Genomic DNA, 12259 nt, shown 5'->3' with positions numbered 1-12259 from the left:
GTTTTTAAAGCAAATACAAAAGGGAAGGGACATAAAACCTAACCTCCACAAAATACAAGTGAGAATTGGACACTCCCAATTCATGAACTCTTGTTAGTCGAAACTTTGAGGTGTGGAATTACCAAGTACTAGGTATTTCCTAGGATAAAGATACTAATAATTGTAAAGATATTCATCTGCAAATATATTTGGAAAAGATATCAATAGTATAGAATAATTTTTCGATATGCAAAAAATTAGAGATAGGTTTATCTTATGTTACAAACATTTTTGTCCAAATACTATTTGAGAAATTCAATTTGAGTTGTTTTAACAATTTATAGGCTAGAAAGAAAAAAAATGCCTAGTGGGATTATCAATGTACAAAAATTCTTAAGAATCACCAGAATACAAGTATTTACACACATCAAAATTGTACCTTCAGATTCTACAAAAATTACCACCATGCGTTTGAACTAGCTTCCTACAATTTCTACCAACCTTGGAAAAACATTTTGCATTCTAGTATTTATTTTCCTTCTTATTTTAGTCATGCAAAGCAACTAATTGCTTGATCATAAGTTGAGCTTAAATGGAATATATAGTTATAATTCACATAGCTGATCTCAACTTGTTTGCACTGAAGCGTAGTAGTTGTAACTAACTACCTGGTCATGATGATCAAGTCTACTTCAAGAACACGAGGCGAAATAATGTTTTATAATTTTTACTTCGGTTTCATGGCAGTGGAATATCATCATCTGGGATAAAAAGAACTGTGACATAAGTTGGCAATCGAAGCAGAATTCCTACTTCTTCCAGGGGTCATGAAGTTCCATGATTTTCTCATGTACAAATGGCGGATTAGTAGGTGGCGACAACTCTTCTTCTTTTTCGACAAACATCTGTAATACCTTAGACATGGATGGACGTAACGTTGGGATCTTTTGAGTGCACAAAAGACCAACATGTAGAACTCTCGCGACCTCATTTTTCACATAGGTGGTCTGGTAGTTATGCAACATGAGATTCGGATCAAACAGTTCCTCCATTATCCCGTGTTGAAAGTGCTCCCACACCTGCTAATTTCATCCAACATAGTTAAGATCAATGAGCAAAAAAAATTTCAAGATTGAAAATTTTTGTTCAAGAAAATAGTGATTGATCAGATATTACAATGGAAACTAAGCTGACTGTATATTCGTCGTTTTTGCTCTTGTTATTTTGTCTTCCAGTAACAATCTCTAGTAGAAGAACTCCAAAGCTGTAAACGTCTTTTTTTTCTGTTAATTGGCCATGTGCAAAGTATTCCGGAGCCATATATCCCCTGCATATTAAAAAGGTAAATCATATTAGTCTTTGCATTTTGGTGTACTTTCATGCGACAAATTATTGAAAATGAGACGAAGAAATACAAACAATGCGCCAGCAATGGCAGTGCTTATGTGACTCTTGTCTTCTTGGAATGACCTAGCCAACCCAAAATCAGCAATCTTTGCACGGAGCCTTGAGTCCAGCAGGATATTGCTTGCTTTTATGTCTCTGTGAGTTATTCGAGTCTTTGTGTTCTCGTGTAGGTATACCAAACCTTCTGTGGTCCCTATAATTATCTCGAATCTTTTCTCCCAGTTTAGAGCTTTACCTTTGACAGGATCTGTCAATTTTAAGATTAGAATCAAGACGCGTGACAAAGTCATTTTTGTGGTCATGTGAAATCACCATTTGGTTTTAATGCAAAGTCTCTCATCAGTCAGACCTCTCTATAATAATCATCCTCTATAACAACATTTCACGACTTCTTTGTAGCAATCATCTTCTATAACAAGATTTCACTATAACAGTCAAGTTCTCTTTGGAACCAATTTTCATGTTATGTTGTATTACATGTTATCTATAACAACATTTTGCTATAACAACAAGAAAATATTCAGACAAACGACGCCTTTACGGGGAGGTTTGGCTTTAACTTATTTTCACTTTTATTTTTAGCTGATGTGATGATGGCACGAGTTCCGCTTAAATGTAATAGTGAGAATCCATATAGCCGACCCTTAACTTGTTTGAGACTGAGGCATAGTTATTGTTTTTACAAAGGCCGGTTACTTACCAAATATGAAGCGATCAAGACTCTGGTTAGGGAGGAACTCGTATACAAGAAGGCTTTCCGGTCCCGAGCAGCTGCATCCCAATAACCTTACCAAATTTTTGTGCTCGATGCTACTGATTAAGTTAACCTCGTTATAAAAATCTGCAGCTCTGTGTTTGTTGTTGAAGAACAGCCTTTTGACAGCAATCTCTCTCCCATCTGCCAAAACACCCTGCAACAGATCGCGCCTCAGACTAGTTTTAACGCGAACACTTCTAGTATTGCATTAGTGTGATGGACGATTAACAACTTCCAACATATCAATTTGCACTACATTCAGCCATTACGTACCTTATAAACCATGCCAAATCCACCTTGCCCAAGCTGGTTGGCCTCGTTAAATGACCTTGTGGCTTTGTCAAGTGTCGAATACTTGAAGTTCAAGCTGATGTCATGAAGGATCTTCACTAATTTCTCAGCATCATTTGCGCCTGACAAGTTCAAGGTTTCCAGGAAAATAGACCATAACGCCTCAAGATAATTCTTGGAAACTGTTTTCATTACAGTTGTGTGCAGCTAAAATCGTTTTGCTATTTTCTGCTTTTACTGAACCATTTTTAGCGTAAAGATACAACATATGTTCATCATCGATATCCTAAATGACTTCTATAACTAATTTTGGCACAGAAGGATTTACCTTTTCTCTTCTTCTGGGTTTGCTTGTTTTTCCAGACATAAATAGCAATGACAACACCTACTCCCAAAATGAGCATGGAACTTACAACGACGATGACAATGACTGCAACTTTTCCTGCAATATGATCATTCGAAAGTAAAAAAGACCATTTATCAGCAAAATTACTTTTTCAGCAGTGTCATCAAAGCGAAAGCGCAAAAAAGCTCTAACGTCCGTTGGGACTTTAAGTGCAAAGCGCAAATAAAGCGTGGGCCTTAATGAACTAATGAAGAAGGCTCAAAATGGAGAAAAAATAAAAATATGTACATGTAGTTCAAGACTAATAATTGTAAGCATAAATAACAAATATATGGACAAAGAAATTGATTAAAATTACGACAAAGTGAAGTATCAGTTGTTTAGTGTCCCCTTTCAAGATTAAGCTCATTGGCAAGGAAAAGTATGCCTTAGAGCTAGAGCCTTGATGATGACAATGAAGCGTCCGTTAAGCGAAGCGAATCGCTTAACATGGTTTGCGCCTCAGTTCAGGGCTTCAGCGCGCTTTAAGCTTGCCTTTTGACAACACTGCTTTTCAGTCGATAAATAACAGGTAAACGCGTAAAGGTACCTCCTGATGACGAACCTCCATTGGTAGAAATAGCATTGAGAAAATTTGTATCGGAATACCTCATGAAGCATCCGGTGTACAGCGCTCTACCTTCCGACCAAGGCAAGCATCCCAACATGGAGGCAGATGCATTTTGCAAGCACGCTGCACAGGAATTTGAGCTCAGCGTCCTCCAACAAGCAGCAAGAACATAAGCTGTCTCGTTGGAAGGACCGGGCACTGACACTTAAGCACGCGTGTAGCCATTATTACTTGGTGCATTTGTAGCTGCTTGCTGAACGGCTTGCCTAGCATTAGAAGTGGCAAAATTAGCTCATGAAAATATGAACCGCCCAATCAGCCCAAGTTTGGGCTGGTAATTGACACGCCCATTTATTAGCTCAGCCCATCAAAAAATTGGGTTGATATGTAACCGAAATTGACCCGTGAGAAATCTTGTTAAAAATATTTCAAAAGATTTTTTTTTGTTTGATATGTTATTAAAAAAAATAGTTTTATTAGGGACTGAAAAATATAAAAGAATAAACAAAGAAATTAAAATTTAGCAAGAGTTGGGCTTGGTTGGGTGATGACCCACTTTTTAGCCCAACCCAATTCAGTCGCCCATTTATTAACTCAATCCATTTTGACCCATCCAAATTCAGCTCAACTCGCTCATTTGACACCCTTACCTAGCATTCTGTTGGAACGACGAACCCTTTGTCGTCCTGTTTCCGCATACATGCCTGTCTTCCGGACCTAAGTACTGTTCATAGAATGTGTTATTTTCTGTTCTTATAAAGAAACCATCAAGATAAATCCGCCCTGTGTTATAAGGGAAGCACCGGGGAAGAACAGTTCTCGCTTCAGCGTAACATAAGACGCAGTCGGATAACGAAAGATCACCATAGCATTGGAAAAGTCCATAGTTAGTATCTTGTCCAGTGCCAGTAACTGCTACTCCATATCCTCTAGTTCTCATTTGTTGGCTTATAGTTTCCATAGTAGCAAAAACATTTGGGACGAAAATGTTAGTGTCAAGTTTTTATGATGACAATTTTACTTGTGCAGGTATAGTAATTAAATCACACAAGGAATATATGTGAGCCCACGAAATAGCCCCAACAAAATGGAAGCCCACAGAACAGCCCCAACGAGCTGGGCTCACTCGAGAAATGGCTTCCTAGCCCTAACGTTGCAAACAGCAGTACTCAACTTCCAGCAGTACAAAATCATTCAAGAAAGGAAAAGATATCTGCACAATAAATAAGAAATATTCCAGCAGCATCAAATCGTTTCAAAGAAGGAAAAGCCATCTCCAACATTAAAAGGCATATCTCATGAAGTGTAATAATTTTGATGCTGCCTCGACGCACAAGGAAAGCAGCAAAAGCTCAGTCTTATTCTTGGAAATAGGATCCTTAATTCCATTTCCAAGGATCAAATCCCTTGGGTAGATCTCTCTGCGTGAAGAGCCTAAAACACTATAAAAAGGGCTGCTTCACAAACACAAGACTGATGCAACAGTCTCATTACCTCCATTGCTCTTCTTTACTTTTAAATAAACATTGTTAGTCTGAGTGATTCATAGTGTAATAAAAAAGAGAGGAGAGTTATAGCTTATGAGGCTTTGTATAAAAAAGAATAAGAGAGTTTTGAGTGTAGACGTAGGAGCTTCATTCAAAACCTCCTTTGTACCAAACCTTATAAAAGAGCTGCAGAGAACACCCTTGCAACCCAAGGGGACTGGACTAGGATTCACATTGAATCTGAACCAGTATAAAATACGTGTGTCATTTATTTTCTGCACCTTTACTTTAGTATTCACTAAGTAGGTAGTCGACTAACAGATCGAAAAATGTTAACAATTCACCCCCCCCCCCCCCCCTCTTTCACTTTCAATTGGTATCAGAGCAAGGTCTCACTTTCAGTGCTTAACCGCACGTGAGAAAAGATCAAATGGCTGGATATCAAATTCCTGGAGCAATATTGCAAGATGGGCACTCCACAATAAGACCACCATACTTTAATGGTGAACACTATTGCCACTGGAAGGAAAGGTTTAAAATATTCGTGCAATCAACTGATTATCAAGCCTGGGTTGTGATTAAAAAGGGACCTAAACCCATTCCCAGAGCGGACACTGAAAACAAAGAAGATGCAGAAACTTCAACAATTGATCTAGAGTCACACAACATTACTAAAGAACAACAAGAGACACTGCAAATAAATGCAAGGGCAATAGCCTTGCTTTACTGTGCAGTGAGTGAGAAGAGTATGCAAAAATTTCAAATTGCGATACTGCCAAAGAAATGTGGGATAAACTTGAGGTCACTTATGAAGGAACATCAAAAGTAAGAGAAACAAAAATCGATGCTCTAAGACACGATTATGAAGCTTTTATGATGAAAGACGATGAGAACATCGAATCAATGTTCACAAGATTCAACAAGATATTGGAGAACTCAAATCGCTTGGAGTAACCTATACCAACTCACAACAAGTTAGAAAGCTTGTTAGAAGTTTGCCAAAGACTTGGGAAACCAAAGCTATTGTTCTTGAAGACGGAAATCTGGATACGTTCACCTATGATGAATTAAGAGGAAATCTTATAGCTTTTGAAAAGAATCATATACAAAGATACCAGAAGGACGAAAAGAAGAAAGTGGTCGCTTTCAAGGCTCAAGTTGAAGAATCTGATGATGATTTTAAAGAAGAAGAAGTAGCTATGATTTCGAGGCATATGATAGAAGCCATGAGAAGATCAAGAAATAACAGAAAAGGAAGCTCAAACTTTAGAAAAGGCAAGACCCCCACTGGACAGCAAAAGAATGACGGAAAGTGTTATGAATGTGGAAAATATTGCCATATTGCATCTGAATGTCCTAAGATAAGAAAGAAACCAACCAGAGGTTATCAAAAACAAAGAGCCTTCAACAGTTGGAGTGAAATGAGATCTCAGATGAAGAATCTGAAGAAGGTGAAAATATGTGTTTCATGGCTCTCGAAGGAAGCAGTAAGGTAAGTTCTCATTCTAGTGCTAAATGTGAAGAAACTCAAGACTTATTAGATCAAACTATTATAGACCTAAATAATGTCTTTGATGAATATAGAAAACTGAAGAGAGAGAAAAAGGAATGGGAATCAAGATTAGAAATTTGCGAAAAAGAAAAAAATTCTATTCAAAATGAAGTTTACAATTTACAATCTAGATTAGATATTTTATTGAAACCTTCCAACCATAACCATGTCAAGTCAAACCAATCAACTTATACACATAAGTTCACTGGGAAAAAGGCTGTGCAAATAACTAGCAATTTTGAAGGAAAGAAAACTGGTTCTTTAAACACTGATAAGTCAACTAGAACTCTTAAAAGAACTGAAAGGAAATCTGAAATGCATAGTTCAACTGATTCTTATATTATGGAAAGAAAACCTTTTCAAACAAGTTTTTGCTGTGGAAAACTCGGCCATAACTATTATAACTGTAGATTTCGATTTTTAACTGCACCTGGTTGGATATGGAAACCCAAGAAAATTAAAGGTTTTGAAACTAACCATCAAGGACCCAAGAACCCTTGGGTACCTAAACAAGAATAAAAAATTTGTCTTGCAGGAACACCACAAGAAAAAGAAAAAGGAAAAATAGTATCTAGACAGTGCGTGTTCAAGATATATGACAGGCGACAAAAGTCTATTCAAATCAGTCGCTGACTTCGATGGAGGATTGGTAACCTTTGGAGATAATTCAACTGGAACGGTAATTGGTATTGGTACTATTGCTTTTGATAATTCCTGTGACATTTCAAATGTTTGGTTGGTAAAGGGACTTAAGTATAACTTGTTAAGTGTAAGTCAGCTATGTGATTCAGATCTTGAGATAAGATTTAGTAAATCAGGTTGTGTCATAGAAGACTCCTCTGGGATAAAGATTCTTCCTGGAAGTAGAAATAAAAATGTGTACACTTTGGACTCTATCAAAAATCCCAAAGGTCATATATGTCTGACATCAATGGGAGAAGATCCGTGGATGTGGCACAAGAAGCTTGGGCATGCTAGTATGCGATTAATCGAAAAACTGGCAAGACATGATCTTGTAATAAGATTGCCAAAACTCAACTACACAAAAGATCACTTATGCGATTCATGTCAAAAAGGTAAACAAACTAGAAACTCCTTTATTTTGAAGGATATTGTGTCTACATCAAAGCCCTTACAATTACTTCATATGGATCTAGTCGGCCCTACTAAAACTGCTAGCATTGGAGGAAAAAGGTATGCATTTGTTATAATAGATGACTTCTCTCGTTTTACTTGGTAATATTTTTTGCTCATAAAGATGATACTTTAAAGAATTTTAAGTTTTTTTTGTGAGAAAATTCAGCGTGAGAAAGGATATTACATCACTTCCATTAGAAGTGATCATGGAGGAGAATTTGAAAATAAAGCTTTTGAAGAATTCTGTAATGATCAAAGATACACACACAATTTCTCCTCACCTCGATCTCCGCAACAAAATGGTGTAGTTGAATGAAATAACAGAACCCTTCAAGATATGGCAAGAACAATGATCATAGAAACAATCCTACCACATCACGTTTGGGTAGAAGCGGTAAGTACAACTTGTCATATTTTGAACAGATGTCTAATTAGACCAATTCTTAAGAAAACTCCGTATGAGCTATGGACGGGTAAGAAACCAAATATTAGCTACTTTCATCCTTTTGGATGTAAGTGTTTTGTTCACAATAATGGGAAGGAAAATCTTGGTAAGTTTGATCCTCGGAGTGATGAAGGTATATTTCTTGGTTATTCTCCTACTAGTAGATCTTATAGAATTATAACAAACGTACTTTATCTATTGAAGAGTCCATTCATGTTGTATTTGATGATACTAATCACCTGGCCGAGAAAAGGAAAATTGCAGATGAAGAAGACAGTCAAACACTTACTGCAGTGGTTACAAAACCCACTGAAGAAAAGGCACCCTGTGAGTCGACTTCTGATGCACCTCAGTCGACTGATGTTACTATTGGAACAGTTCCAAACGAATGGAGAAGTGAACTTGACTATCCAAAGAAATTTGTTATTGGAGACATCCATGAAGGGAGGAAAACTAGAGCATCTAGTAAAAATAATGTAAATCTTGCTCTTATTTCTCAATACGAACCAAAGAAAGTTAGTGATGCCTTAAAATATGAATACTGGGTCAAGGCTATGGAAGAGGAACTTGATCAATTTGAAAAGAACAAGGTGTGGAATCTAGTTCCCAAACCTGAGAATGCTTCAATCATTGGCACAAAATGGGTATACATAAACAAGCTAAATGAGGCTGGAGAAGTAGTTAGAAACAAAGCCCGACTCGTTGCTCAAGGATATTCACAACAGGAAGGTATTGACTATGATGAAACTTTTGATCCGGTTGCCAGGTTGGAATCCATTAGAATTTTTCTTGCATATGCTTTTTTTAAAAAATTCAAACCTTTTCAAATGGATGTCAAAAGCGCTTTCTTAAATGGGTTCATTGAAGAAGAAGTGTACGTCAAACAGCCGCCAGGTTTTGAAAACTTAAAATTTCCCTATCACGTCTTTAAATTAAGTAAAGCTTTATATGGTCTTAAACAAGCACCTAGGGCATGGTATGATCGCTTAAGCTCCTTCTTGGTAAGTCATGGATTTTTTCGAGGAAAGATCGATACAACTCTTTTCATTAAACGATCCTCCTTAGGAAATCTCATTATACAAATATATGTTGATGATATTATTTTTGGAAGCTCTATCCCTTTTATGTGCAAGGAATTTTCTGATCTTATGCAAAGCGAGTTCGAAATGAATATGATGGGAGAATTAAAATTCTTCTTGGGACTACAAATCCATCAAACTTACACTGGAATATTTATATGTCAAGCTAAGTATGCTAAAGAACTCGTTCAAAAATTTGGGATGTCTGACTCAAAAGCTATGGGAACTCCAATGAGTCCTACTTGCTCTTTTGATAAGGATGAAAAAGGAAAACCTGTTGATGAAACCAAGTATCGTGGTATGATTGGATCACTACTTTATCTAACTGCTAGTCGACCAGATATTATGTTTAGTGTGTGCAGGTGTGCTAGATTCCAAGCTGCTCCAAAGGAATCTCATCTTACTGCTGTTAAACGTATCATTAGATACCTTCATGGAACAACTAACTATAGTTTATGGTATCCTAACACCACTGATTTTACGCTTGAAGGTTTTTCAGATGCAGGTGATAAAGATGATAGAAAAAGTACCAGTGGTACTTGCTAGCTTCTAAGAAAATCTCTTATTTCCTGGAATAGCAAAAAACAGGGATCAGTCTCTCTATCTACTACTGAGGCTGAATATATTGCTGTTGGTCAATGTTGCACACAGCTAATTTGGATGTCTTATCAACTAAGTGATTATGACTTGTTTTTTAATCCTGTAAAAACTATCTGTGATAATTCGAGTGCTATCTGTCTGTCCAAAAATCCTGTGCATCATTCTAGGGCCAAGCATATAGATATTAAGCATCATTTTATCAGAAATCATGTTGCTCAGGGAGATTTTAAAATAGTTTTTGTTAACACTGAAAACCAGCTTGCTAATATTTTTACTAAACCCCTTCTTGAGGAACATTTCTGCATACTAAGAAGATCTTTGGGAATTATTGATAAATCTGCCTAAATTTTTAACAATCCGTGCCAAGATTTTCGGCTACTCAAATCTTTGCCATAAATTGTATTCCCATCAAATTTATGACAATCCCATCTTCCCATATTTTACTTTTTACCTTTCCCATAAAACCTTTTGTTTTACCCGTATCCCCACAAACCCTTTCCACCTTCCTCTCCACCTTTCCCTTCCAACCCTTCCGTCCATCTTCTCAACTCTCCAATGGTGAAAAACGCAAAAACCCCTACTCTCTCCACACGTCAAAGCTCAAGGCTCCAGGAAATAGGTAAGACTCTCTCCTCTACTCCTCATGACTCCGTCATCTCCGGTGACCCTGCTTCCTCTGACAACTCCGATTCTGTTCCCATTTGTAATCTTGGAAAGCGATCCCTTTCTGAGGCTGCATGCTCCACCTCCTCCAAGAAACTCAAAACAATCTCTGATAAACCTCTTGATCTTCGGAAAATTTTTTGGGATGACCATCATCAAGCACTGTTCTCGTCTCTTGAGGACAAAACCATCGTTTCTGGTAGGATTGTCGATCTTGACCTTATGTTCTCTCTAAGTTGTAAGGTTAAAAAATTATTTGTCTATCAAGGATGGGATTTTTTTTTAAAACCCCTCCTCATGTGTATAAAATTCCTGTTCGTATGTTCTATGCCAATCTTCGGTCTTCTAACGCTAATGAACTCGAAACATTGGTTCTTGGTACTCACATTGTGCTAAATTGCTCTGTCCTTGACTCTATTTTTGGTTGCACCTGCTCTGGTTTTTCCGAACTACCAAAAACTTTTGGCCTGAATCTCTTGAAGTGTCTTTTGACGATGTTAAGAAAACCCTCTCAAGTTCCACCTCTACTCCTGCTCAAATTGGTCCGTCCAATATCTCGTTTGAGGCTCGAGTGCTTGCTCATATGGTTGCAACTACCATTGTTCCTCATGCTGGGTCCTACTCTACTATCTCCTAACGTGATGCTATTTTTGCATTATGCCTTCTTTCCAAGAAAAAAAAAATTTGTCCTCCATCATTATCAATTACATGATTGAGTGTGTTCAAATCCTTCTAGTCTTCCATATGGTATGCTTATCTCCCGCATACTAGAAGTCCACAAAATCGACTTAGTCGACTATCCCATCACTCTAGTTAAGCAATGCTACAATTCTAGGGCGTTTGGTAGCATGGGATATGTCTTGAGCAATGATTCCTAGTTGTTAAAGGACGTCTATGAGGCATCTCAACCTGGTCCCTCCACCAAAGGGAAAAAATCAGATCCTTCTGTTGTCTCCACTGAATGCTATGAAGAACTTCTCGCCAAACTTTCTTCTATGGATGAAAAAATTGAGTCCATCAAAGACTTAATGGCATCCACATTGTTTCAAGTAGAGAAGATTCGTGATGCGACTAAGGAAACAGGTGCTGATGTCTCTACGATGCGGCTGAAACTAGATGTTGTTATTAAGGAAGCGGTCAAACTGTCCGCCAAGCTTCAAGCCAGTGTTACCGCCATGCCTGAACGTCTTACTACTCCGTTGATTGAAATGAAGGATGCTATTGTGAATACATTAGCCTACTTTCTTCGTCGTCCAGTCTTCCGCCGCCAAGAATAGCTCTTAGTTGGTTGTTTTTCTCCTTTTGAACTGTTTAAACAATGTTTTGTGGGACTTATGTTTGGTTATGCTGCTAGTTGCTATTTGCTATTTGTTCTTTGGTTTAGCCTGTTTTGTTGTGTTGGTTGTTTGCTGTTTCTTTGCCTTTGTTTTTTTGAGTGATGCCAAAGGGGGAGAAGGATAGTCAACTGTTCAGGGGGAGCCTACAAGGACTAGTCGACTAGTCAAGGGGAGCCTCCACCCATTCAGGGGGAGCATCCGTTACAGGGAAGTTGACTACACATTATCTAAAATTGTCATCCTCAAAAAGGGGGAGATTGTTAGTGTCAAGTTTTTATGATGACAATTTTACTTGTGCAGGTATAGTAATTAAATCACAAAAGGAATATATGTGAGCCCACAAAACAGCCCCAACAAAATGGAAGCCCACAGAACAGCCCCAACGAGCTGGGCTCACTCGAGAAATGGCTTCCCAGCCCTAACATTGCAAACAGCAGTACTCAACTTCCAGCAGTACAAAATCATTCAAGAAAGGAAAAGATATCTGCACAATAAATAAGAAATATTCCAGCAGCATCAAATCGTTTCAAAGAAGGAAAAGCCATCTCCAACATTAAAAGGCATATCTC

At 37.7% G+C, this 12259-nt stretch overlaps 1 pseudogene; it reads right to left on the bottom strand.

The window, feature by feature from the left end:
* Positions 1 to 380: 380 nt before the first annotated feature.
* Positions 381 to 4366, bottom strand: LOC132629198 (cysteine-rich receptor-like protein kinase 2; annotated as a pseudogene).
* Between the last annotated feature and the right edge of the window lie 7893 nt (positions 4367 to 12259).

The sequence above is a fragment of the Lycium barbarum genome, chromosome 2 (genome assembly GCF_019175385.1).
Source record: "Lycium barbarum isolate Lr01 chromosome 2, ASM1917538v2, whole genome shotgun sequence".
In the NCBI taxonomy this organism is placed as follows: Eukaryota; Viridiplantae; Streptophyta; class Magnoliopsida; order Solanales; family Solanaceae; genus Lycium; species Lycium barbarum.
The sequence above is the reverse complement of the archived record's forward strand: the minus strand, read 5'-3'. Positions and strand labels throughout refer to the sequence as shown.